This window comes from Mus caroli, unplaced genomic scaffold (assembly GCF_978045245.1).
Source record: "Mus caroli unplaced genomic scaffold, Mus_caroli_1 scaffold_8, whole genome shotgun sequence".
NCBI lineage: Eukaryota > Metazoa > Chordata > Mammalia > Rodentia > Muridae > Mus > Mus caroli.
Genome location: NW_028227263.1, coordinates 111966455 through 111992571, shown reverse-complemented (window position 1 = coordinate 111992571; position 26117 = coordinate 111966455). Strand labels below are relative to the sequence as shown.

The 26117-nt window shown below is 48.3% G+C and overlaps 1 protein-coding gene and 1 long non-coding RNA gene across 2 annotated transcripts in view; one reads left to right on the top strand and one right to left on the bottom strand.

The window, feature by feature from the left end:
• The window catches only part of Chst8 (carbohydrate sulfotransferase 8), a 139613-nt gene extending 135432 nt beyond the window's left edge, over positions 1-4181 (bottom strand). The window contains exon 1 of the mRNA XM_021168549.2: positions 3836-4181. The gene's annotated coding sequence lies outside the window, so the exon portion shown is untranslated. The remainder of the gene's footprint in view (positions 1-3835) is intronic.
• A 280-nt stretch (positions 4182-4461) lies between these two features.
• Positions 4462-25745, top strand: LOC147003328 (uncharacterized). Its single transcript, XR_015047756.1, has 3 exons — positions 4462-4667; positions 21588-22823; positions 23064-25745. It is a non-coding gene; the product is annotated as an uncharacterized LOC147003328 (long non-coding RNA).
• The last annotated feature ends 372 nt before the right edge of the window (positions 25746-26117 follow it).

Sequence of the window (26117 nt, the reverse complement as noted above, 5' to 3'; positions counted from 1 at the left end):
AAGCCTCGACTCCCATGGGCATCAGTTCTTTCTAATAATGCCTTTGCCTGGCATAGACTGGAGCGATGAATGACAGAGAAGTCTCTGTCCCACAAGGGCAGGGACTGTACCCCCTCTCCTCACCTTGTCTTCAGGGCCTGGCACAGTGACAGACATCTCATACATACTCAGTCAACACTCACTGGGGGCTGAATGAAGGAGACAGTCAAGAGGGCCGCCCCTGGGAGTGTGAGACAAGAGTCATTTGACTCCACATTTCAGTGATGACAATTGTAGTGTAGCTCAGATAAATGCCATTCACCAGAACGAGCTGGGTTTGGCAGGAGACGGATACCATACCCTCACTGTCACCAGACAACACCCCCTGCCCAGCACCAACTCTCCAAAAGTAGGGTCTTCTAGGTAGGGAATAAGAATGCAAGCCCCAGGCTGCATTTCCTCATCAGCCTGGGAAGGCAGCTGTGTTGACACCCCCAGGTCCCCGTCGGAAATCTGGTCCTCTATGATGCCCTGAAAGGTAGTTCTGAGGGTAGGCCCAGGGCTGTCTACTGCTACACAGCCTTCCCCAGATTCCCCAACAGCGTTAAGTGCTCTTCTGAATTCCTAGCCACCCTCGATCAAGTCCCAGCGAGTCTGTCTACAAGCCGAGATCACAAATGACAGGTAGTTTCGCAGAGGGCAAAAGTCACAACGTCTTTACACTACCGATTTGTAAGTCACATCCTCTGCCACAGTGATTTACTGACCAGAGGGTCACTTACCCTTCAGCCAATAAGAAATGAGCTGACGTCTCCAGTATCATCTGCCACCTGAGCTCAGGCAGCTGTCCCCAGGTTACCTGAGCCAGTGAGTCTCCTCTATTTGGGGGCAGCTTTTTCCTTGGGAGGAAAAGACGCAGCTGCTCTCAAGCCAGACACGTCTAGAAATCAGCTCCAAGGGCAAAGCACCCAGGATCCTCTGGTCACCACCGTGTCCCAGGGAAGCTGCCCACCTCCAGCAAGCGTCCTGACACTGAGGCCACATATGCACACAGGCAACACCTTTACTCATCTGTTTTATTTTTGGCCATTCCCTCTGCAGAGCCTTCCTGACCTCCTCCGGCCAGCATTATATAAACCTCCTTTTAGAAGACTCATTTCCTTCTGATTAACACAGAGGCTGGGCCATGGTTCCCTATGTTTACTGACTATAATTTGTTCTGCTCTATGGGCAAACCAGAGAGTTGGGAATACGTGGGCACTGAAATGGGTATCTGACTCCAGGTGAGCGGCAGACAAGAAAGTCGGATGGCAACCACACCTTCTCTGCCCCCATCAGCCCTCCAGGGGCCACAGCGGCATTCTCCCACCACAAACACCAACACAACAGCCATCACAGCTCTGAGCACGAACTTCTCTTCTATCGGCAAAACCACAAAGAGCAATGGCTGGAGCGAACTCGAGGCAAGTACAGAGAAGCAGCCAGCCCCATATTTCCAATCAGAGACATCTGATGTTGCCCCTTGTAAGTGAATGGAAGGTAAATTTTGAGATGAACCTGCCAAACATGCTTGCCCAACAACCATGGGGCTAGGGGTGGGGGGTTAGGGGTGGGGGGGGGATAGTTAACTGAACTTTCCCAGACTTATTAGCTTACATAAACAGAGATTTGAATAAATGTTTAAAAAATGAAATTCCCTTGGTACTCTGTAATCAGTAAATGTTCATTATGGAAACACAGCAAATATGCATAAAATTTCCCAAGCGATATTCCAGCTACAAGATAGAAAAGGCATCTCAAACAGAAAACATCCTGGGTCAAACAAGCCAGCTCTTCTCTCCTGGCTGGAGCCGGAGAAAAATAGATTTCATTTTGCCCACTCAGGGAATTTATAAATGAGCACACACACCCCCCATCCGTAGCTGATTGATGTCTTTCTATAAATAATTAATCATTGACCTTGCTTTGAGAAAGCCTTGACTTTTTAAATTTGGGGGTCTTAAAAAAAATCAATAGCCGGGGACCATAATTCACTCCCACAAAGTCAGATTCCTGGTAAATAAATAAATAAGTTGTACCATGCATGTGTCCCAAGTGACTCCACCAAACGATGGGATGGGGTCAGACTTTGAGGTTTTCTGCGTTCAAATGTGATTGCGTTATTGATCAAGCCGTTTTGATTCAGTCTTTCCAGGGTCTGAATGGCACCTCTGCTGTGTGTCACTTCTCGGAGACCAATTTGCCGGAGCTTCCAGAATGTTTCCATTCTCCTCAAGACCCCCCCCCCCCGTCTGCCTGTGGGTGGTGGGATGGCTTGATTAAGAGAGAATAGGTAAAATGGTGCACACCTGTAATCCTGCCTTCCGCAGCTGAGGTCAGGCCAACTTGAGTGAGACCCTGACTAAAAGAATAGAAAGCTCTCCTATGAGAGCCACCGTCCCTCCCTCATTCTTTCCAGCATCGCTTTTGGGACAGGGACAGATCAGGAGGTGCTGTGGTGGTAGGTAATTTTTAAGGAGAGTTCTTCAGGGCAAAGGTTGTTCCGTACTAGGGTGGGACTGAAGACAAGGCTTCCTACCTACCAGGAAACGGTCAAGGTGAACCCAAAGAAAGTAGGCTTGGTGGCAGAAGCTCAAGCCTGTGAGTGTGGAGGAAGGTGCGGAAAGAGTTAACCTGCCTTTTACCCCTTTACCCACCCCTGCCATCTGGAGCTACATCCTTGCCCCGAACTGAGTCTCCCACTTGGCCTGCTGCCTGGCTACATCCATAGATACAGAGAGCCCCAGAAGCCTGTTCCCCTTAGAACCAATCACGCTTAGGGTCCTGTTGGGAGGCGGCTTAGAGATGCATCTCCGGTGATGCCGAAATGGCTGCAGGACAGACTGTTCCAAGATCCGACCGGTATGCCCGAAATCCAGGGCACAGTTCCCCGACTGTTACAGCCCCAGGTGAGGGCCGAAGGGCCCAGAGACAAGATATACAACTAAAGTTAGGGTCTGGAGTACTGCGCGGGAAATAGAGAGAGGTCACTTGATGCCCAAGCGCTACCTCTGACCCTGCCCAAACCAGAGAACGCACATTCTCCTGGCCAGGCCATAGTATGAGCAAAACAGCCCCACGCAGCAGCTGAAGTTGCAACTGCCGCTAGCTAGAGCTGAGCTCGGTCCCGCCGTAAAGCAGATAATTTCACCGTCCCCTACACCCAGCCGCCTGAGGCTCCGACTCCCGCACTCGCGGACACACGCATACACACACCTCCTTGCGATCGCTGACGCACGCACACTCGCCGGGAGCACAAAACAGGCCGGGGCCCTAGAGAGTTGAGGGGTGGAGATGCGCGCGATGGAGCTCAGGGACACCTTACGTCTCCTGGTAGGGAGCCAAGGTCGCTTGTAACTTCCCCTTTCGCCCTACGCGCCCCAACTGGCCTCTAAGTCCCAGTTCCAAGCGCACACCAAAGCCTTGGCGCTCTGGACGCTCCAGCCCGGCCCTGGAGCACTCGTCGCTCAGCGCCCAAAGCAGCTTACAACGCACCCAGCATCCAGGGTTAAGAAGAGGAGCGAAGGGTCCTGGAGGCGACCCTAGGAGAGACAGGCAGTTCCCAGGCGCGGAGAAAACCAAGAATCCAAAGTCTAATTAAAGTTCCCACTCACGGGGGCTGGTCCCCAAAGTATCCCCAGACCCAAGCACCGCATGCCCCGACAGCACCTGCAGCTTAGGACTCTGATCCATGTCTAGTGGCGGGGTTTGCGCTCAGAACGGTCCTGGCTTCACCCTGGGATTTCCAGGGACAACCCTTCGGGTGAACTATCAGCATAGAGAGGGAACAGGGGTGGTGTGGGGCACAGCCACTTACCTGGCACAGCCAGCGCTCTCCAGGCCACGGGTTCCTCCAGTCCGGCGCGGTTCTCGGCGACGGGAGAATCTTCCTTCCCGAGCTCTTGGAAAGCAAGAAGGATCTCCGCCCCAGTTCGGGCCAGGCTGCGTCTTTTTCCCGGTTGTAGTCCAAGGTGCGGGGAGTGGGCGATCGGCGTAGAGTCGGCGACCGGAGCGCGCGGGAGAGGTTGCGGCGGCGTGCTCCTATTGGATCTTCTACACCGGGTGCGTCCCCCTGTCTCTGCCGCCACCGCCGGGTCCTGTCTCTTCCCCGCGGTGCCACCGGATCCGGCTCACGCGCCGGGAAGGCTCCCAGCGAAGTGCGAGCGAAGCCTCCGGCAAGGCTGGAAATAGCGCCGCGCCCGCCCGGCGCCCCGCCCCCAGCCCGGGCCCCGCCCCACGGTGGAAAGAGGCGATCCCGGTGGCAGGGCAGAGATGGGGGAAATCTCTTCCCCGATCGCTCAGCCCTCTCGGGAGCTCACGGGCGCCACGCCCACGCGCGCTCTGCGGCTTCAGCGGCTCCACTGGCCGCGCGCTCCGTAGGAGCTGCTGCTGGGCGCGGTCGGGAGGCAGCGGGGGGTGGGGCGGTATTGGCGCGGGCTGCGCCCAGCTCGGGGATCCCCGAGTGCTGGACTCTAGACTGCCGCTTGACTCCACTCCGCAGCTTCTTGGCTGCCACTGCCCCAGTGGCGACACTGAGTAACCCTGCGCTGACCTAGGGAAAAAGAGAAGGCGCTAGCAAGCAGGGTCTTAGACCCAAAGCTGAGCGGCCGCGGGGGCTTGCAAAGGGATTGGTGCGCAGAAAAATTCAGGTAGGTTCCCAGACTATAGTCCGCGTGGAATTTGGACAAGGCCTGTCTCTTGTTGGCACTCAGCACTAAATTTCTGGGTCTCAGTTAACCACAAGTGCCCAGTGAGCCGGATTCTCACTTAAGAACTTCATCCTTAAGCGTCGGTCTGGCACCGGCTTGAGGGATGAAGCAAGCAACCTCTCCCCTCCCTCCAAACCCAGAATAAATGAGTGGGGAAGCCTCTGACCCACAGCCACACAGTTCAAGTGTAGAACCGGGATTCGGTTCCAGGGCTGTGGATTCAAATCTTGATTATTTTCCAGAGAAGAGAAGCCCCGACCTGCAGGGGGCAATCAGACACTAGAAGGGAAGGCTGGGTGCGCGTCTAGCATTCTCAGCGGTGCCAACCAGTTAAACAAGCCTGGTCTTGAAGGGACATACAGAATAAAATTAAACAAACAAACAAAAAACAAAAAACCAACTGAAAAGAAGCTTGCAGTAATACAGAGCGGTGGCTGTGGCCTCTCCCCTCCCTGAGTGGCCTGGTTGGTTGACCTAACTCCATCCCAGATGGGTGATGAAGCTAAAGACTGAGGTGGATCTGTGGCCTTTGAGTGACCAGATAAGGGTGTGGCAGCCCTGATAAGGAACAGAGCTACTAACACCAGAGATGTGGAGGGCAAGGGAGCCTCTAACACTAGCAAGCTTGAAAGGCCTGAGTGGCCGTGGGGCTTCTTTAATGACTGCTGTGAACTCAGAGTATCCAAGGATCCTCTTCAGGGCAGGGTGAGATGGCAGCCAAGCATATGGTGGCCTTCCTTCCATTGTTTTTGTTTTGTTACTGTTTTTGAGATAGGTTCTCTGTGTGTAGCCCAGGCTGAGCATGAACACATGATCTTCCTTTCTCAGCCTCCAAGCGCTGGGGTTACAGGCATGTAACACAGCACCCAGCTACCTTTTATCCCTTTTTAGTTTTGCAACAATGAAGTATGTGCTACAGAGATGCCACTAAGGTGCTACTGTCAACAAATCTGGGTGTGGATGGGGGTGGGGTGGGGGGTGGAGCTGGGGTTGACCCAGGTATCCCGGTTTCAAAGTGGAATGCCAGAGAGCTCAAGATGGTCTGAGGCTCTGGCTGTGCTGTGACCTCTACAACTCCTCTGGCTGTACAAGCTACTCATGGGAAGGAAGGTGCGAGTATATGTCCCCTTAGTCAAGTTCAGTTGAACGTAATGGATTTGAGGGATGGGAGTGGAGAGTCGGGAGGATTGGGGCAGTAAAAGCCCCAAGCTATAGCCAAACACTGTCAGAGCAGAGTAGAAAAGATAGAAACAAAGAAGGAGATGGGTAAAAAGTTACCTGCCTTCCAGCCAGCTGGTCCCCGGGCCTTTGTGGTTCCTCCACCTCCAAAGGGCCACACCACCCAGAGTCCTGGCCGCAGCTTCACTGAGCAGTTCCCAGTGTGGTCCACATCTGCAGCTAGGCCTGAGCTATTACAGGGATTTGGTCTCAGAAGCCTGATGGTCAAGAGAACCTCTTCAGCGGTGTGCACCCTTTGGAGGGTAAGTACACACACACACACACACACACACACATGCCTATTCATGTCGACCCTCATGCACATGTTTGCACACACATGTTTGCATAGTGGGGCGATGATGGGAACCTCCATCCTCAGCCCAGTGTCTTTGGACAGCAAGTGCCTTCATAGAACAAGTTTATACAGCTTTATTCCCTAGAGCCAGTCCACACAGGCTTCCCTATGACTGGAAAGCACAGTTGGTCAGTCCAGCCATGGTAGCTGCCCTGTATGTGGCAATCCTCCTGGGCAGGGTGGTTTTTCCATTAGCTTCTCCAACTGTACTTATTAGCACTTATTTGCATCTAATATCCAGGCAGACACCAAGAGGAATCAACAATGCTCTATGCCTTTGACACTCCCCGAATTTTTGGCTTTTTTTCCTCACCCCTAGTTCCTTCTTATTTGCAGAGGCCCTGGGAGGAAATCCCCAGAGGAGACCTGGGGCCCCTGGCAGGAACAAGCATGAGTTTTCCTCTGGAGATTTGCTAAGGGCTGCAGTGCCCTTTTTTGAAAGTCAGGCTCAGCCTCTGCAGCGAGGGAGGTGGAGACACACTGCAAAGCCCAGGCATGAAGCTCTGTGCGCGCTTGCGGGTTTTGATATGTGTGTCTCCACCAAAAGATTTGTGGCAAACACATCTCTTTGCATCCCAACTAAGGTACAAAGCCACTTTCATTGGATGGCCTGGTGAGTTCACAGTCTCAGCTCCCAGAGCTGCTGTGGAGAGGTCCAGAGCCTCGCAAAGAGAGGGAGGAGGGGGAGGGCCTTTACCTATGGGCAAACTCCTTGCTCCAGTTCTGGGTTGACATCTTGCTTCCCACAGCTACCCTGTCTGCCAGTGGGGAGTCCTGTCTTCCTTTGCCTAGAACTGAAGGTGATAAAGCTAGGAGGCCAGAACTGATAAGTCTCACTGTGTTTATAAATTCATAGGTAAAACTGAGTGTTGAGTCCTAAATTCTATGCCGTGAGAAGAAAAGGGGCAAGTGCTAGGGATATGGCTCAGTGGTAGAGTCCCTGCCTGGAATCCCTCAGTGAGGGGCTGAGGGCGTGGCTCAGTGGTAGAGCCCCTGCCTAGAATCCTCCAGTGAGGGGCTGGAGGTGTGGCTCAGTGGTAAAGCCCCTGCCTAGAATCCTCCAGTGAGGGGCTGGAGGTGTGGCTCAGTGGTAGAGCCCTTGCCTAGAATCCCTCAGTGAGGGGATGGGGGCATGGCTCAGTGTTAGAGCCCCTGCCTAGAATTCCCCAGTAAGGAGCTCGGGGTGTGGCTTAGTAGCAGAGCACCCCAGTGAGAGAAAGGTTTGGCTCAGCAGTCTAGTGCTTCTAGAATTTATCAGTGAGGAGCTAGGGGTGTGGCCTTGGAGTAGAGCACTTACATAACATGCACAGGGTTTTGGGTTTGATCTCCAGGACAGCAAATAATAAGTCATTGCCCTTATTAAAATTAATTGTAGTAAAACTATGTGCTGAGGTTGGTAGCCCAGGCATATAATCCCAGCCCTCAGAAGGTTGCAAGTTCAAAGCCATCATGGACTATGAGTCCAGTTCTGGGCCAGCTTGGGCTACTTAATGAGGCTTTATATTAAAAATCAAGTAACAAGCCAGGTGGCAGTAGCACAAACCTTTAATTCCAACACTTGGGAGGCAGAGGCAGGCAGATCTCTTTGAATTTTAGGTCAGCCTGTTCTACAAAGTGAGTTCCAGGACAGCCATGGTTTTTATCCAGAGAAACCCTGTCTCAAAAAGCAAAACAAAACATATGTGTGTGTGTGTGTGTATGTATGTGTATGCGTATATGTGTGTGTATGAAGTAATAACAACAAATCAGAAAAGAAACAGAAATCAGTACTGGACTGCCAAATGGCTTAGGTTCTTTTTCCTGCTCCTGGTGACCCATAGAAGAAAGAAGAGAAAAATGAGAACCAACCAGAGTATTGTTATGGTTCTCCTGGTGCTAATGTGAGCTGGATGGTCTCCAAAACCTCTTTTACTCCTTCCCACTTCCTGATTCCAAAGGCACGGGGGACGGTAGGCCCTGCCTGTGGAGTGAAGGTCATGAGTGCATATTGGACACAATATACTAGAATAGTGTGCTGTGGCGGATCTGCCCTAAGCCACCCGAGGCCAGACCTCAGGGCATGGACTATCTCTGCCTCAAGCATGTGGCCCTTTTGTGGCGCCTCTGATGACTTCCGTGTTCCCCTAATGTGAGCTCAGTGGGCAAATGGCCAGGGATAATGAGCCAGGCGACTCTTCTTTGGCAATATGACTGAGGTCGCCAGCTGCATCGTCTGAGCTGCTAGCATGGACACCAAGCCATAGCCTTCACAAACCTTGTCCTCCCTAATAACCGAGAGTAAGTTTGGGCCCAGGCCCTTGACGTCTGTTTAAGGCCTAAGTTGTGGACCCTTGATTGAGAGCGCCTTCTAGGAAGAAAGCTCAGAACCAAGTCTCTTAGCCACCTTATTGGGTATTTATCCCAGGTCGTTTCCCACCATTTCCCTTGATTTCTGTCACCCCTTAGGTATGCAAGGAGTTGGGGGTGTTGTGCTGTGTCCCTCGTGTTGCCTTGCCTGGAGTTCCCAGTGTTAGAATACCAGTGAGTCCCTTGTGTTAGTGTTGGTAGTAGATGGGGAGCAACCCTACGCCCCATGTGCTAGGTACCCTTTGGCCTCATGCATAGAGTCCATCACAACACTGAGGACAGACACTGGGGCTGGCCTGATCCATTACAGCAGGACGTGGGTGGCAGCCCCTTGCATCTGAATGGATGGATCAGGAGGCAGATCAGGCCCAAAGGTTCCACCACCTCCCCAAACAGTGCCACTAGCTGGAAACCAAGTGTTCAAACATGGGAGTCTGTGGAGGAACATTTTATAGTCAAACCTTAGCACCCATATACCTGTTCTGATTTCTGAAACTTCTCCATCATTCTCGGCCTAACAATAGATGCTCTTTGTGGAGCAGGTTTCTGGAGCCAGAAGGAAAGCAGAAGGACCAGCTACCTTGAGGGGACAGCCCTCTGGGTTTCTAGGAAAGGATACATTCTTAGACATGGCAAACATTGCCATGACAGCCTTGACCCCCTTCTCCCTCAGTTTAAAAGGAGCATGTTGACCCTATAGCCCAACAAGGATCTAGGCCTCATATCTAGCCTCTCTATTTAAAATAGGCTCAAAGCCAGCTGGCTCCTTTATTGAAGGCTTGCCAAGTTCAAATTTATTTTGATGCTTGATGCTTTAAAAACAACCAAAAAAAAAAAATTGCTGTGTAGCCTAGGTTAGCTTTGAACCTGCTATCTTCCCGACCGGGCCTCCCAAGTGCTGGCCACCTGCCTGGCTCAATGCCTCTTACTTTAACAAATAATACCACCACTGGGGCTGGTTAGATGACTCAGCCTGTAGAATCATGTGCTGCATATGATCTTGCACCCCACGATGGGAAGAAAGAAATGACGTATGAAAGCTATCCTCTCACCTCTACAAGTGTGCCAGGGTGCACACAAATAAGTGAACACACACACACAAGTACATAAACAAAAACAACCACTGGGGTGTCTGATGCTGGTCAGCCCTCAAGTTCCCAGGGTCCTCCCAGTTGTCCAGCTGAGATCTCTTCCCTAGTTCTATCCATGGAAGCAAGAGGGGGCAGCTAACAGGAAGTGTCCAGGGGAAGGGAGGAGAGGCCAATATACCCTCCATCCAAGTGGTATTGTCTACTTTCAATGCCTTTTATTCTGAGATAAAGAATTTGAAATTTGAGAATGCCTACCTGACACAATTCAGCAGATGCTGTTTGATTTGGACCACACCAGTTCGGTGTTCATGTCATGTAGGGCTGGGCTCAAGTTTGCTTTTTTCCCTGTCAGTCAAAGACAGTATTTCCAGCTGGTAGAAGAATACCTCCCCTCCCTGGTCTAGGCAATGGATTTTGACACCTCTTACCAGGGGGCTTATGTCTGTGCATTTGGCTGTGAATGAGCTCATTACAAATAGTTTTCTCTATTCAGTCAGGCTGGCTTGGCCACCCGTCTCTCTTTCCTGCTTATATGTTGTTGGTCACTAACCAAGGTAAGCACTACAGTGGGGAGATGACTATGTAACAGGAGGATGCGGCACTTGGTTCTAAATGCTCTCTAATTTGGAGAGCTTGTTAATTCTCTGGACTGCCTTCTGGCTTAGCCCGGATTGGTGGACTCAGAGGCCTTTTATGCAGAAAAACTATAAGGGGCTCTGCTTTCTCCTGAATTTCTGGGGGTGGGGGGCTAAGGGGGCCAGCGGGGCCTAGTGGGACAGGCTCCCATCCCCAGCAACATCAGCTGGGCATTTCAGAGCTACAACAGCCAGGAACGATGGCGTAGGCCCATAATTCCAGCACTCACTCGGGAGGCAGAAGCAGGAAGGATATGAATTCAAGGCCACTCTGGCTACACACAGAGAGCTTGTCTCGAATACACATGTGCACTCCTCCTCCCACGTGCCAAGGACCTCTCCATTGTGAGGCAGCAAAGGAGTGGGCCTTAAGTATTCTCTAAGTTCCCAAGACAGCTAAAAGCAATTTTTTTCAATGCAAACTTGAATGCTGTTCTAAATTTAATGCTTAGTATTAAGCATCAGGCTTGGAGATTTTTGAGAAGAAAAGATGGCTTTGAAACGAACAAAAAATATTTCCAGCAGAAAATTCCAGAAACATTTATCAGATGCCAGCAGGGACATGCCTTTGGGTAGGCCGTGCACACTGTGGCATCCTTGCCTCAGTGGTAAGAATAATGGCTTAGAACTACGCCATAAAGGCAGAGGACATAAGGCAGTGTCAAAGCCAGGCTAGAAGGACCCCATTGCGCAGGCGTTTTCAGACCCTGAACCCTCCCTCAGAGCCAGAAAACAAAGTTGCCATTGGTCTGATCAATGACTTCTGCCTCCAGGCAGACACCAATGTTCTCTCTGGTGCGGTGGCTTGGTCGGTCTCCAGGTTTGTTCAGAGTCTTTAAGCACAGGCAAGTGGTGCCATGAAGCGCGTGGGCGGCCACAGCCGCGATGGAAGCACAGCGGCAGGTACGGCCCTACTCCACGTGGTCTGAACGAGTGGTATTTTCACACTGTGCTCGGAGCCCACACAACACCTGGCGGCAAGATTCATTCCACCGCAACAGAAAACAAAAGCCTGGTGGAGGAAGGCATCCAAGGAGAGGAGACAGGGAGAAACCCATCCGCCAGGCCGAGTACAGGGGCATCTCAGTACAGCAGATCAGGAATATTTGCTACCCTAGCAGCCCCTGTCATCTCAAACAGGAGAAGCCTTAGTGTGACACCTGATACCTTATTCTAAAAGCCTATATGGATTTATTCCCTCAAATGTCCCAAGGTTCTTTTTTTTGCACTGAAGATAGGTAATGTAAAAAATTACCGCCAGCCCCTTCCATCCTATGCCTGGCAATAGCCGAGAGCCTGCCACCTTCCCAAGTGGCTTCTCAGCTTGCTAAACCATACCCTGGTGTGCAGAAGGTGTCAAAAGTCGTCAGGCAGGTGATGAGACCTGCAGATGATGGATGGAAGAGGTCTCCAAGTTTCTGAAGATTTCCTGGTATAGGAGTATTCTGGGGGACACCCCTGTATCCCTTGAAAAATGGAACTCTAGCATTTAAACAAACAAACAAACAAATAAAGGCAGTGGTGCCGAGCCAAAACAGTTACTATGTTGCTGCTGAGTTCTCCCCCAAGCTCAAGAAACTTCATCCTGCAGGCAGAGCCCAGGATGCCCGGAGTTCAGAACACTGCCCAGTGGCGTCCTGTCTGTAGCCATGGAAACAGGGAGACAGTCGCCTTCCTGTCTGCTTTCGTTCAGGAGACATCTTGCTGTCAGCAGTATTTAAAGTTCACTTTAGAAAGCAAGGCAGTTCACATCTCCTCTTCTGACACCAGGCAAAAAGCCTCATGGCATGAAGGTAGCCATCAAGATCCCAGCATGGAGCCTGTAGCGTGGGGCTTGGCCATCTCCCCCATCCCTGTCCTCACTCAGATGGAGCACCCTCCCTGCTGGGGCTTTAGCAGTGGTGTCTCTGGTTCTCAAGAGTCCACTGTTAATGCTTGCTTCTGTATTCATACCTTATCCCAAGATTCAGGGAGCAGGGCACAGGCACAACGCAGCTTAGGTGTGCAGACATGACTTAAAGGCCCATGTGCAAGCTAGAGACAGACTCTGGGGTGAGGCCCAGCTCCCTGCACAGGTGCCTGTACCATCTGTCCCCAGGACAGGCTGCCTAGCCAAGTCTTTGAGAATCTTCTACAGATAGGATAGCAGGATGCCAAAGTACAAAACCCACCATTAAGAAGGAAGACAGACAGACAGACAGACAGACAGACAGACAGGCAGGCAAAACTTCCAACTGGGAGGCAAAGCAAATTCTGATAGTTAGAACTATCAGACTCTGGCTTAGTAGTGGCTAAATTACATTCCCTGGGATTAGGGACCCAGTGTGGCATAGGCCTGGACCCATATTCATTCTTGACAGGACTCATGTCCCCAGAGAATAGGAAAGATAATAATATGCATTTTGTGAAACACTAAGGAATTCTGGCAACGACAGACAAAAGAACTGTTGCTTCATACTCAGGAAAGAACAACACACAAAAGCAAAACAAACAAACAAACAAACAAACAAAAAGCAGAATTGGCAGTTAAACAATTGCCGGATTCCGGAAGACAAGCCTAGTGCTAGAAAAGTCAAGGTCCAGGGGAAAGCGTTTGTCATCCAGGGCCTGAGAGAATAAGAACATTGTCAACAAGGAAAAAAGCTCCACCAAAGGCCATGCAAATGATTAAGCTCGAATTATCCCAGTTTCCAAAGTCATCAGCAAGTAAGTGGAACAGGCCAATGCTATGCAAGCACAGCGGTGTCTGTCTGTCTGTCTGTCTGTCTGTCGTAGGCTGTGGTCTCCCCGACAAAGGCACCACAGGCAAAGCTTCTGAGAGGGACCCCAGAAAGCACATGGCAGAGCATCAAGCTTTGACAGAGGCAGGGACATCTCAGGCGAGAACTGTGCTCTGGCGTTGAACTTGAGTCGGATGCAGGGATTCAGGCAAGTATTGGACCAGTCCACTTCAGAATCCCAATCAACACACAACACTACCTCAAGGACTCAGTGTGTTTTCTCCTTTAATGTGATTTTTTTTTAAAGCGTCCTGAGTTAATGGTAGGATATGTTTGGGGTGGGTTTTTTTTGTTTTTGTTTTTGTTTTTATTTTTGGTTTTGGTTTTGGTTTTTTTTTTTTTCTGGTTTTTCGAGACAGGGTTTCTCTGTATAGCCCTGGCTGTCCTGGAACTCACTTTGTAGACCAGGCTGACCTCGAACTCAGAAATCTGCCTGCCTCTGCCTCCCGAGTGCTAGGTTAAAGGCGTGTGCCACCACGCCTGGCTTAATTGGGGTGTTTTAAAAATAGACCGCAACAATGGTAGGGGCATAGATTTGAATGCACCGCTAGTAAAGACCAGACATACCAGCAGGCTAGCTAAGCCAAAACCCTACGGAAACACCTAAGCAAAGGTAGCAGGCAGGTAGGCATGGTGGCACGCACAGGAGGCTGAGGCAGGCTCAGGAGCTGGAAACCACGCTGGACTGGATAGTGGGTCCCTGTGTCAAAGACTAATCCTTAGCAAAGTCCGTGTGCTACTGTGCTGGCTGGTTTTATGTCAGGCTGACACAAGCAAGAGTCATCTGCGAAGAGGAAACTCCAGTTGGGACAATGACTCCATACGATCGGGCTGTGGGCAAGCCTGTAGAACATTTTCTTAATTAGTGATTGATAGGGGAGGACCCAGCCCGTTGTGGGTGGTGGTGTTCCTGGGCAGGTGGTCTTGGGTGGTATAGAAAAGCAGGCTGAGCAAGCTGTGAGAAGCAAATAGGAATACAGCACTCCTCCACAGCCTCTGCATCAACTCCTGCCTCCCGCTTCCTGTCCTGATGTCCTTTGATGCTGTACTGTGATGTGGAGGCTTAAGGCACATAAACTCCTCCCACATGGTGTTTCATCACCGCAATAGTGACCCGCACTAAGACCGATACATATGAAGAAAGGAAGAGGTGGTGCTTGCCGCCCTTGACAGCAGGCCATCTCTTCTTGGAATAGACAATAAGTGTTTACCGAAAAGCACAGGGTCCTACTTTGAGAATGCTGGCTGGGGTCGTGATGTTCTGGTTTTTGTTTCTGGTTTGTTGGAGCTACAGATCTGAACCTAGATCTCACACATGGTGAGTACATCCCCAGCCCTCTAGTTAGTTTCCGTTTTAGTCGGTGTCTAAGCTTTCTAGGCAGGCTTTGAACTTGGGATTCCCCTGCCTCAGCCTCCAAAGCAGGTGGGATGGTAGGCCTGTACCACCAGATGTGTCTATCCACCGAGGGGTTCTGCTTCATACAGCACTGTACATGTGCAGTGGATCCTCAGTGGGAAGATCTGAAGAGGATAGATCATCCCCACCCATGAGTCTCAAAGCTATCTGGGTTTTTCTATGCAGACACTAGGGGAAAAAATGACTGAATGAAGAATCACAATTGGATAAAGGGAGCTTTGGATGTAGCTCAACGGTAGGGCATGCTTAGCATATGCTTGCCCCTGGGTTCAATTTGCTAGCATGGCAACAAATGGATAAATAAATAAAACAGGAGCAACAAAGTGGGAGAAGATTCAGGTAACGGGAGATATTTTTGTAAGAGCCAGAAATCTCAGAAAACAGGCTGCCATATTTTTTTTCAACACTGCCAGAAAAAAAAAAAAAAAAAGAAAGAAAGAAAAGAAAAAAAAGCCAAAAAAGAAACAGGTGCTTTGTGAAGTTAAAAAGACTCTCTGGAACTCAACCTCCTTGTAAAACTTCAGAAAAATTAATTTCACCTTTGCAGAAGTGAGAGTAACCACAAAGGACTCAGATCCCCTCCCATGCAAGGTGACTTAATGAAGGAAGGGGAGATAATAAAGAGGGAACAGCATCCCGGGGGAGAAGGAAAAGATGCAGGAGAGAAACCACACCTACAAAACAAAAAGGCTACCAGGGTGCATGCCAAGAACACACACAGAGGAATCCAGACAGTGACCTCAGGTCTGAAGACCCAGCAGAACTCCACAAACAGAAGAACCCAGACCTGGAACCACAAATCCAGGGAGGAGCCGGCTTCCAGGGGAAAAAGTGTTTTCTGAAATGGGACTGGGCTAAGATACAAGAATGAATGAACGCGACAGATAAAGCCTTAGAAGAAATTAGAAAGAAAGATGAGAGACGGGTGTGTGTGTGTGTGTGTGTGCAAAAATCAAAGAAACAGATGTCACCCAAAAGATTAAAGAGAAAGATACAAATTCTGGAGGAGGTCGAAGTGATTCAACACAGAGACAATAGAAATCCAGGACGAAAGAAAATAAAAAGGGAAAACCAAAGTAAAGGAGAGGACTCACTGGAAGCTGCCCATTCAAGAAAGCAGCCCAGAAACAAAAAGAAAGCCACGGTTTGAAACTACACATGGAAAGGTCATGTCGCATATGCTCTGAGAATACTGACCCAGAGTGACCCACGCCAGGTCACAGTCTCTTAAAAGGATGGACCTTTCAGGAAAAAGAAAAATCTTTTGAGTATCTAAGCATTAAATCACACAAACAAAACAAAAAAGCCACAAAGCACAGGAGCTAGGGAGGGGTAAGGAGCTGAGAAATGCTCAGGCTATTTCTCATTGCAATGCTATGCAGGAGGAAATAGGGGGACATCCTTCTGAAGCCCGAGAAACCAAAGCACATGAACTCACCCCTTATATCTAGAAAAATGCTTACAGGCACGTAGGGAAGAACTTTGTAAAGAGTGCTCCCCTGAGTTCTTCCTGAGGAATCTTCTAGAAAGTTCATTTCAGAGAGCCCAAAATGATGAGGACAGTATCAACATAACGAGGTAAATATTCGATATGTAGTTCTAGAATTTAAAAGCAAGGAATAAAGGGCTAGCAAGATGGCTCAGCAGAGAAAGGTGCTTGCCTTGGTGACCTGAGTTCGAATCCCTGGGTTCCAACACGGTGAAAGGAAAAAAACTGACTCCCAAAGGTTGTCGTCTGACCTTGAGGACATGCGCGTGCACACACACACACACACACACACACACACACACACACACAGCTGCTTATATTATGAATGTTAGTTATGTTCCCTAAAAAGCTGTTTTCGCAAAAGGGTCTGCGTGTAGCTTCTGGGAACCTGCCCCCAGTTGGTTCTGATTGGTAAATAAAGATGCCAGCAGCCAATAGCTGGGGAGCACGGACAGAGGCTGGATTTTAGAATTACCCAGACTTAGGACCTGGAGGAGAGGAAGGAGAACGGCCATGCTTAGGTGCTTAGGAGGGTGTGGAGAGAGGAGAGACACAGAGGTCATCATGGGGTAGAGAAGCAAGGAAGGCACCCCAGTCTCTGGCCCAGATGGCTGAGAGCAGCCAAGATGGAACACAGGAATTAGTAAGCTGTAACTCAGGAATTATTGGTGGGAGGCAGATTCTAGCATCATGGAGGTTAGGCAGTCACCCAGCTGTTGTGCTGCATAAGGCATATTAAAATGTAAAGGGTGTGTGTGTGTGTGTGTGTCTTTCATTCTGGAACATAAATCACTGAGGCAGGTAGGACCCCATGCCAGGATTTATTAATTAATAATTAATACAACACAAATACACCCCAATGGAAACAGGAGTGCCTGAGGATTGGCAAGAATATAGTATATACGGAGTATGTACTCTGATAATGCAGATATAATGTAGCTGTCCATAAATTGAGGGATAAAAGAAGGAGAAGAGCACATAGGGAAAAAATGAACTATTTTCCATGGTGCTGTTGCTTGACATAGCTTTACGCTTTACACTGACCACCGTCTGGGTGACAGGAGGTAAAGCAAGTGACCTGGGCCTTGTGAGTCAGTTGTCTTCTGTGTGTTGGAGATCAGCATGCTTAGATGAGGAAAAAGAATCCGAGTGTCCTGTGGTTGGGGTCTGAAATGGCTCCCTGTGTTGAGTGGGTGGCTCTGAGTATTCATGGTTTTTTTGCTTATTAGTTTGTTTGTGTTGAGAGTAGGTTATGGAAATTTGGGGAAGAAGAGCCTAGTTGGAGGAGGTAGGGTAGTAGAGGCGTGACTTTGAAAGTTAGCCTGGTTCCCCAGTCTTTTCCTCACTCTGCACTTCCTGACCAGCATGAGGCCAGCAGGCCTCCAGTGGTAATGTTCAGCCTTACACAGGCCCAGAACTGATAAAGCCAGGTGACCGTCAGTTGAATTCTTTGGAGGCATGAGCTAAAATAAAGCCTTTATTTTTCTTGTGCCCTGCATTTGGTCACCACTGTGGAATGAGTAAGTAAAACAAGGTATCAGAAAGAATTTAAACAACCAATAATCTTGAGTTTGAAATGGAAGAATTATTATATGTGCATTAAAGCTTTAAAAATGTGTGTGTGTGTGTGTGTGTGTGAGAGAGAGAGAGAGAGAGAGAGAGAGAGAGAGAGAGAGAGAGAGAGAGAGAGAGAGAGAGAGAGAGAGAGAGAGAGACAGGATGCAGTACCCACGGAGGCCAGAAGATGGGGATCTTTTCCCCTGGAGTTGGAGTTACAGCTGGTTATGAGCTGCAAGATGAGGGCTGGGAATAAAATTCTGGTTCTCCGAAAGAATAAGAAATGCATTTCTCTAGCTGAGCCCTTCATTAGGCATTTATTATTTATTTCCTTGTTTATCTGTCTTTTTTAAAATGTGTGTGTGTGTGTGTATTTTGCCTGCATGTACGTCTGTATACCACATGCATGCAGTGCCTGTGGAGGCCAGAAGAGGGCAGCGCCACATTCCAGTTCCAGGGGTTATAAACCACCACATGGGTACTGGGAATCAAGACAGCCATTTGCTCTCAACCCTTAGCCACCTCTCCAGACTTTTGTTAGGGTTTTGTTGTTGTTGTTGTTGTTGTTCTGCTTTTTTGTTGTTTTTGTTTGTTTGTTTGTTTGTTTTCGTTTTTAAATCCAATTGCATTGAGCTTTTAGAGCAGCCTGAGGGTCTTAATAAAGTCAACTGGAAAGCCTAGTTTTCACGTGCCTTCTGCCACAGATTCATAGCACGCCGCACCATCAATGCCCCACAGCAGTGTGGTTTGCTCACTACAACCAAGTATCAGCATTACAAGACATCAACCAAAGCCCATGGTTTACGCTGAGATTCATACTTCGCTGTATGTTTGTGGGTTACGAAATGTAGCCAAGAGTGTGTATTCACTGCTACAGTGTTATTCAGAGTAGCTGTGCCGTTTTTTCCTCCCTTCCTGCTCTGCTTATCCATCCCTCTCCACCACCAGAGACCCTGGAAACTCCTGGTCTTCTCTCTGTCCTTTATAACTTGGTCTTTTCTAGAACATCGTATAGGCGGGACCCTACAGTAGATACTCTTTTTTGGAATGGGTCCTTTCACTTAGCAATGTGCATTTTGATTTTTTTTCTCGGACTTTCCTGGGCTTGCCAACTTATTTCTTTTTATGTCTTTGGGTAGTCTGGATAAATATCAGATGCATCGATATTTTCGCCCAGTCTCTGCCTATCTTCTCATTATCTTGACACTTAACAATTTGTGGGGAAAAAAAGAGAGTGGATGGATGGGTGATGAACAGACAAACAGACAGACAGATTCTACAACAGTGCAAGGCAAGACATCTTACAGAGATGGGAAGGTTTGGAAGACACCCTAGGTCAGGCTAAAAGGCATGATGTGATGGTTTGTATATGCTTGGCCTAGTGAGTAGCAGTATTAGAAGGTGTGGCCCTATTGGAGTAGGTGTGCCCTTGTTGGAGTAGGTGTGTCACTGTGGATGTGGGCTAGAAGACTCTCATCCTAGCTACCTGGAAGCCAGTACTCTGCCAGCAGCTTTCAGGATGCAGATGTAGAACTCTCAGCTCCTGCTGTACCATGACTGCCTGTATGCTGCCATGCTTCCTGCCTTGATAATAATGAACTGAACCTCAGAACCTGTAAGCCAGCCCTTTACAAGACTCGCCTTGGTCATGGTGTCTGTTCACAGCAGTAAAACCCTAACTAAGACACATGAGAAGCACCCGTAGGGCGTTCACACTGGTCAGCCTGAGACCCATCTGTACATCAGTAAAGATTTTAACTGTAGCAGATTGAGCCCCATCAGATATGATTCAGTCTTTAATTCCCAAAAACACTCTCACCTTTCAGAAGATGAAGAACAAATGCATTCTTTCAAAACAGCTAAGTAGGCTTAGTGATTCACACCTTTCAATCCAGTACAGTGGACTTGGAGGCAGGAGGATTGGAAGTTCGAGGCCAGTCTGTGCTATATTTCGAGACCTTGTCTCAAAAACAAATCTGGCATGTGGCAGAGAAGAAGCAAGGGGGTTATACTGCCTTTAACATGTAAACCCTACCGCTGGGTAACTCACCGGTGAACGACAAAGAGTGGAAATGTCTTATAGAGTATTAAAGGTGTCTCGTGATGACATGTAGAAAAATCTCCATTTGGGTTTCCCCAGGGCATTAGTGGACTAATGCATCGGGAGACACCAGGGAGTCACATCACACATTAAGAGGTGACTAGATCCTCCTGCCTACCCACAAGAGCACCCCACACCTGTAAGGACTTGATAAACGGGGAGACCCTGGTTCTGATCCAATCCCTGGATCCAGCACCACTTTGCGGGAGATTCAGATTCGTACCTTGAGCCTCCCCAACGTGTGTCAGTCAGAGGAATCTAGACAGCAGAAACTCAGAGCATCAAAAAGGCTCAGATGCTTCAACATCTAAGTTGTAAGAAAGGCTTGAGGGTGTACCTGTAAACTGAGAGGGACTCGAAAGACTGCGAATGCTGGAAAATGATCAGACTCTATGCTGGAGGACTCATAGGGGAGGCACACTCAGGACTGTGTGTGAGGAAACCATCAAAGTAGAAGAGAGAGGACACCCAGAGCAGTCAGGAGAGCATCCGGAATGGTGGTGTGTGCCTGCCATCCCAACACATGGGCAGCTAAGGCAAGATAGATGTGAGTTCAAGGCCATCTTGAGCTCAAAAATATAAGCAGAAAGTCAGGTGAAGGGCTTTGCCATGGGACTGCTGAGACTGGAAGAAGGACTTCTGGGGGGGGGGGGTGGAGACATTTCATCCTTGATCTATATGGTTATTATTATCATTTCCCCAGTTATACCTCTGTTTGGCCTTTTTCTGTCTTACCTATGATAAATATATTTCTTTTTTTTTGCTTTTATTAGTTGAGAGTTTCATATAATGTCTTTTGATCATATTCACTGCCATCTGTCAACAACACCCAGGGCCACCCTCCCCCATAGCCACCAAACTTTGTGTCCTCAGTATTTTATTTTGTTTTGTTTTTTTAATCTATCAAGTTCAATTTGTGGTGCCCTTATACTTTTGGGTGTGGGACTGTCCACTGGAGCATGGTCAACTTACTAAGGGTAAGGATTAAAAAAACCATCTCCCAACTGGCAGCTGCCAACAGCTCCTCGGCTGTTGGTTGGATATTGTGCCCTTCTCCCCTCTCCATGCTGGGGGTTTTGTCTGGATTGAGCTTATACAAGTCACTGTGCGCTGCTGTAACTGCTACAAATCCTTAGGATTAGGGGTTTTGTTTTCTTGTTTTGTTTGGGTTTGTTTGTTTTTGTTGTTCTTGAGACAAACTCTCACTGGGTAGCACTGGCTGTCCAGGAACTCATTGTCCAGGCTAGCCCCAGACCCACAGAGATCCTCCTGCCTCTGCCTCCCAAGAGCTGGGATTAAAGGTGAGCACTGCCACACATGGCCCTGTTGTGTCTGGAAAACATTTTTTTTTCTGTGTAATCAGTCATCACCTCTGGCTTTGTCACTCTTCCCTACATCTCTTCTGCAGTGACCTTTGAGCCTTGGGAGGAGGCAATGTGATATAGATATCCGGCTAAGGGGTGAGCACACCAACGTCTCTTATTGTCTGCACCTTGACCAGGTTTCTGTGTTAATCCACGTCTAGGACCAAAAGGAAGCTTTTTTGATGAGGGCTCAGAGATGCATAGACGTATGGGAATAATGATAAATCATAACTCCTGATAATTTACTAATAAATGTATTTATTTGTAAAAAAAAATTGAAAAGTATATTTTTATTTTATGTGTACGAGTGTTTGCCCATGGCTGTGCACCACGCATACCCAGTATCCAGGCAGGCCAGAGAGGGCATCAGTAACCCTGAAACTGGAGTTACAAATGGTTGTGAGCTACTATTCAGTGCTGAGAGCAGAACCCAGGTCCTCTGCAAGATTCTCTTACCCAGTGAGCCATCTCTCCAGCCGCCAGTAATTCTTAACATTTGTTCTTCAGTTCACAGCTTATTCCTCATTCTGCACACACCCAGCAGCGACGGTGACAACAGTGACTGAATTCCCAACATGACGCCTTGGGCCACTTGAGATGCAGAGTTTCTACCAGAACATAAGGTCTGGAGGCCACAGAACACACTTGCATGTTGGATGCTGAAGTCCCAGATGAACCTAGCAGCTCAAGAAGTGTTAGTTGAGTGAATATAAAGTAGAGACCAGACTCAGGATTCTTCCCTATATTCTGTGAAATGTGCCCATCTGACCCCACGATGAAGGTCTGGCTCCTTCTTGTCTCTGAGCCAACGACATTTGCATAGCTAAGGTCATTTCATGGTTCCTTGGGCCACCTCCCCTCCCATCATCTGGACCAGGTGACAGAGGAGCCCCAAGAACTTCTCTGTTCTTCACAACCCATCTATAAAGGATGTCTTAAAGTCTCCAAAGGAGACCAGATAGGAACTGGTTGAGCCAGGAGTGGGGTGGGGCAAACCTGTCACTTGACCCAGAGTCTCTTGACACTTCTGTGACACAGGGTACATGGTATGCTAGGATGTGTTTATCTTTGTGGCCAGTCAAGGAACCTAGTGACGCTGGTGAGCTTTGGTGCCCAGTACTCCTCCAAAAGACATCAGGGAGAGATGGTACCTGCTGCCTGTCTCTAGTGGGGGTGGGTGGGTGGTGTCTTCCATTTCTACCTCCCATCCAGGCTCTCAACTCTAGGTCCTTAGACCCTGTCCTGGTTTGCTTTGTTGCTGTGATAAAACACCCTGACCAAAAGCAAATAGGGTTTGCTTTATCTGATTCTTCCAGGTCACAGCCGGTAACAGCCGGTCACCGAGGAAAGTCAGGGCAGGAACTCAAGGCAGGAACCTGGAGGATGCTCACTCTCCAGCTTGCTCCATGGCTTATGCTCACCTGGTTTTCTTATTCAGTCCAGGACTACTCACCTAGGGATGGCGCCACCCTTAGTGGGCTGGGTCCTCCTGCACCAATTAATAATCAAGACAGACCTCCCCACACATGGTCACAGGTCCTTATGATCTAGGTGATTCCTTAATTGTGGCTTCCCTCGGATGACTCCAGGCTGGGTCAGTTTGATAAAGCTGACCAGGACAGAGCCCAACACCATGGGGATTCCAGGAGTACCTTCGGACAAATACACAGGGCTACTTTCATTCGAGGTGATCCAAATTTAGGACACGTTGGAAAGTCAGCATCCGCAGACTGAATTATGAAGGTGAGGGGGCAGGGAAAGGGGGGGAGAGGGGGGCTGAGTCATGTTTCTCTTAGGTAACCCCTTCACCACCAGTTAAATACAGTAAACCTATTTAAGAGTGTCCCCCAGGAAGCATAAACTCCATTGCATTGTGCCATATAATCCCCAGTAATGGGAAACCGGTAATGAGGGTACCAATGGCAGGTGCAAAAGGAGGTTTTACATCAATAGAACATTCGATTCTAATTAATCTCTTCACAGCCAACATAATTGAGTCATCATGGGGACCACCGGACTCACCCCCACACCCCACCTCACAGTTGCCTTTGATAGCCTGCCCTGCCTCTCCTCTGCTGTGTTAGGATCCCTCAGGAAACAAAGGTGAACCCACCCGTGCCGATAGCATCTTAGGCAGTGTGGGGTTGCAGAAGAGTCTCTTTATTTCCATCACGGAGTTATTACTGACACGGAAGGCCTCCAAGCAGAGTCTCAGAGGCCTCCCCTCTGTATGTAAATAGCATCCTGGTTTGTTATTTATTTCTCGCCTCTCTCTTCCCTCCTCTGCCCCCAGGGTTGCTTTTTTTCCCCCTTATTCTGGGGACATCACAAGGGTCGGGTCTCTCTCTGCTCTCACACCACTCTCCACTTTAGCAGCATAAGAAAGAATTATGAGGCTGGTGAGGCTCGTGCCCGGAGTGTGGGTGTATGTCTTGTTGGCCTCTGTCCTCCCAGGTGGAGGGGATAATTCATGCATGGGTGACAGCCAGTTTAAAAGCGGTCCCTGTGAAGCCTCAAGAAAATGCGCAGAATTCATAAACTGCCGGTGTTGCTTCATCTGATCCATTTCCTTCGTAGCTTTCTTCCCCTGATGCTAAACTGCAGTCATCGTCAGCATTGAGCAAAGTCGCGGCAGCCTAATGTACGGAGCAGCTCTGTTAATTAAAACGCTCCTGCCATGCTGGTTTCCCAGGGCTTTACTCTTCAGCAAATGTGAACACACAGCCAAAATCGGATTTCAGGCCAACTCTGAACAAGCCAAGCGGAGATGGGATGGGGGCCTACCCACCAGAGAACCAACATATAGCATTGTAGAGCTACCTCAGTTCTTCCGAGGGTGTCCGAGGGTGGTGTCCCCTGAGATCTTACTGACTCCCACTAGACTCCACCTCTTGACCGTCTTAGCGCCTCACAACATTGCCCCACTGAGACCGAGTGTCCAGCAACCACGTCCCACCCCTAGCATTGTGATTTACCCCATTCTGAAAGGTTGAAGACTCCTCGGCTCCATCATCTCATTTGTATACCATGGAAAGTCCCAAATTTTAAGCTGTACCTTGGAGCTGAGGTACCCATAATTTCAAAATAAAGTATGAGCAGCATGGGGCAGGACGGATGGCTCAGTAGTTAAGATTGTGTCCTGATCTTGCAGAGGACCTCAGGCCACTTCTCTAGAGACACAGCTGTTCACAATATCCTGTAACTCCAGGGGATTCAGCGCCCTCTTCTGGGCTCTAGGGGCCCTGCACTCATGTGTGCATACTACATACTCATACTTAAATATAAAATCTTTGAGGAAAAAAGAATGAGCAACTTGTAGGATTCATCACCTCCGTTTCCTAACTGCAGATGTAACATGACCACCAATCCCCGTCTCCTGCTGCCATGACCTACCTGCTCATCCCGATGGTTTGCACCCACAAACTGTGGGCCCAATAACCCCCCCTCCAAGTGTCACTTTTGTTTGGATAGTTTATCACAGCAGCAGGAAATGGAAAAATATATATGTATGTATATAATAAGTAACTTTATATCAAGGATAATGTTTGGGTGTGGCACTTCTAAGGAGAAAATTAAATTCTTTGTCCTGTGTACATTTTATAGAGTGAGTATGTATATTGAGTATGGTTGTCAGGCAAGAGGCTGGACTCTGAAGAGGGCAGGGGATACCAATATGTAATGAGAGACTCAGACAGGATGACCAGGTAAGTCCTTACAAATTGCTAAGTGGGCGATGTCCAGGACAAGAGCGGTGTGGGGTGTGATGGAGGACATCTCATTAGCATGGGGGCCTGAGCCCCTGTGAACCCAGGCAATGCAGAGAGAAAGAAAGCGCAGAAATGAGGCTGAATCAACTACATTGTACAGACTGGGAAGTATAGCTAACTTGATTATATATATAATATGTATATGTTACATATTATATTAAACAGACATGTTATATAGTATATTATATACATTATATATACACATATACATCTATATAATAATTAATATGTGTGTTTATATATTATACATGTATACATATATGTGTATTTATATATAATATATTAGGTACTTATATATTATGTATATTATATAATGTTTGATATTTGTACTGGCTAGTTTTGTGTCAACTTGACACAGCTGGAGTCATCACAGAGAAAGGAGCTTCAGTTGAGCAAATGCCTCCATGAGATCCAACTGTAAGGCATTTTCTCAATTAGTGATCAAGGGGGAAAGGCCCCTTGTGGGTGGTGCCATCTCTGGGCTGGTAGTCTTGGGTTCTATAAGAGAGCAGGCTGAGCAAGCCAGGGGAGGCAAGCCAGTAAGGAACATCCCTCCATGGCCTCTGCATCAGCTCCTGCTCCCTGACCTGCTTGAGTTCCAGTCCTGACTTCCTTTGGTGATGAACAGCAGCATGGAAGTGTAAGCCGAATAAACCCTTTCCTCCCCAACTTGCTTCTTGGTCATGATGTTTGTGCAGGAATAGAAACCCCGACTAAGACAATATTATATACATATTATATATTATGTATATGTAATTCATTACATATTATATAAAATTATATATTATACAACAAAATTATTTATTATATAATCATATATAATAAATATAATCATATATATCATGCATATTATATGTATATGCATATTATATTATATACATGTATATTATATACAATATATAACATACATATTATACACGTGTACATGTATACATATATATTATGCATGCATCATATATCATATATACTATGCATATATAATATATATAATTAAGTTTCTTGTTTTACAATTCAAATAAAAAGGACAGCTTGCTGCTCTGAGCATCCACCTTATTTGGGGTCAGCCTCTTTTGCTTCGGGTAGATCTGCGTTTCTGAACTGTACAGGTAAAGCTCTGAATAGTCCCAGATAAACACATCACCAGGCAGAGCTGTGACCATCCAGCTCCAGAGGAATAACCCAGTCCACCCAGCAGCCTGCTGCCCACACCACCAGTGACCTTCCCTTTGCTATGTACCAATTCAAAGTCCCCAGTCATAATCCGGGGCTG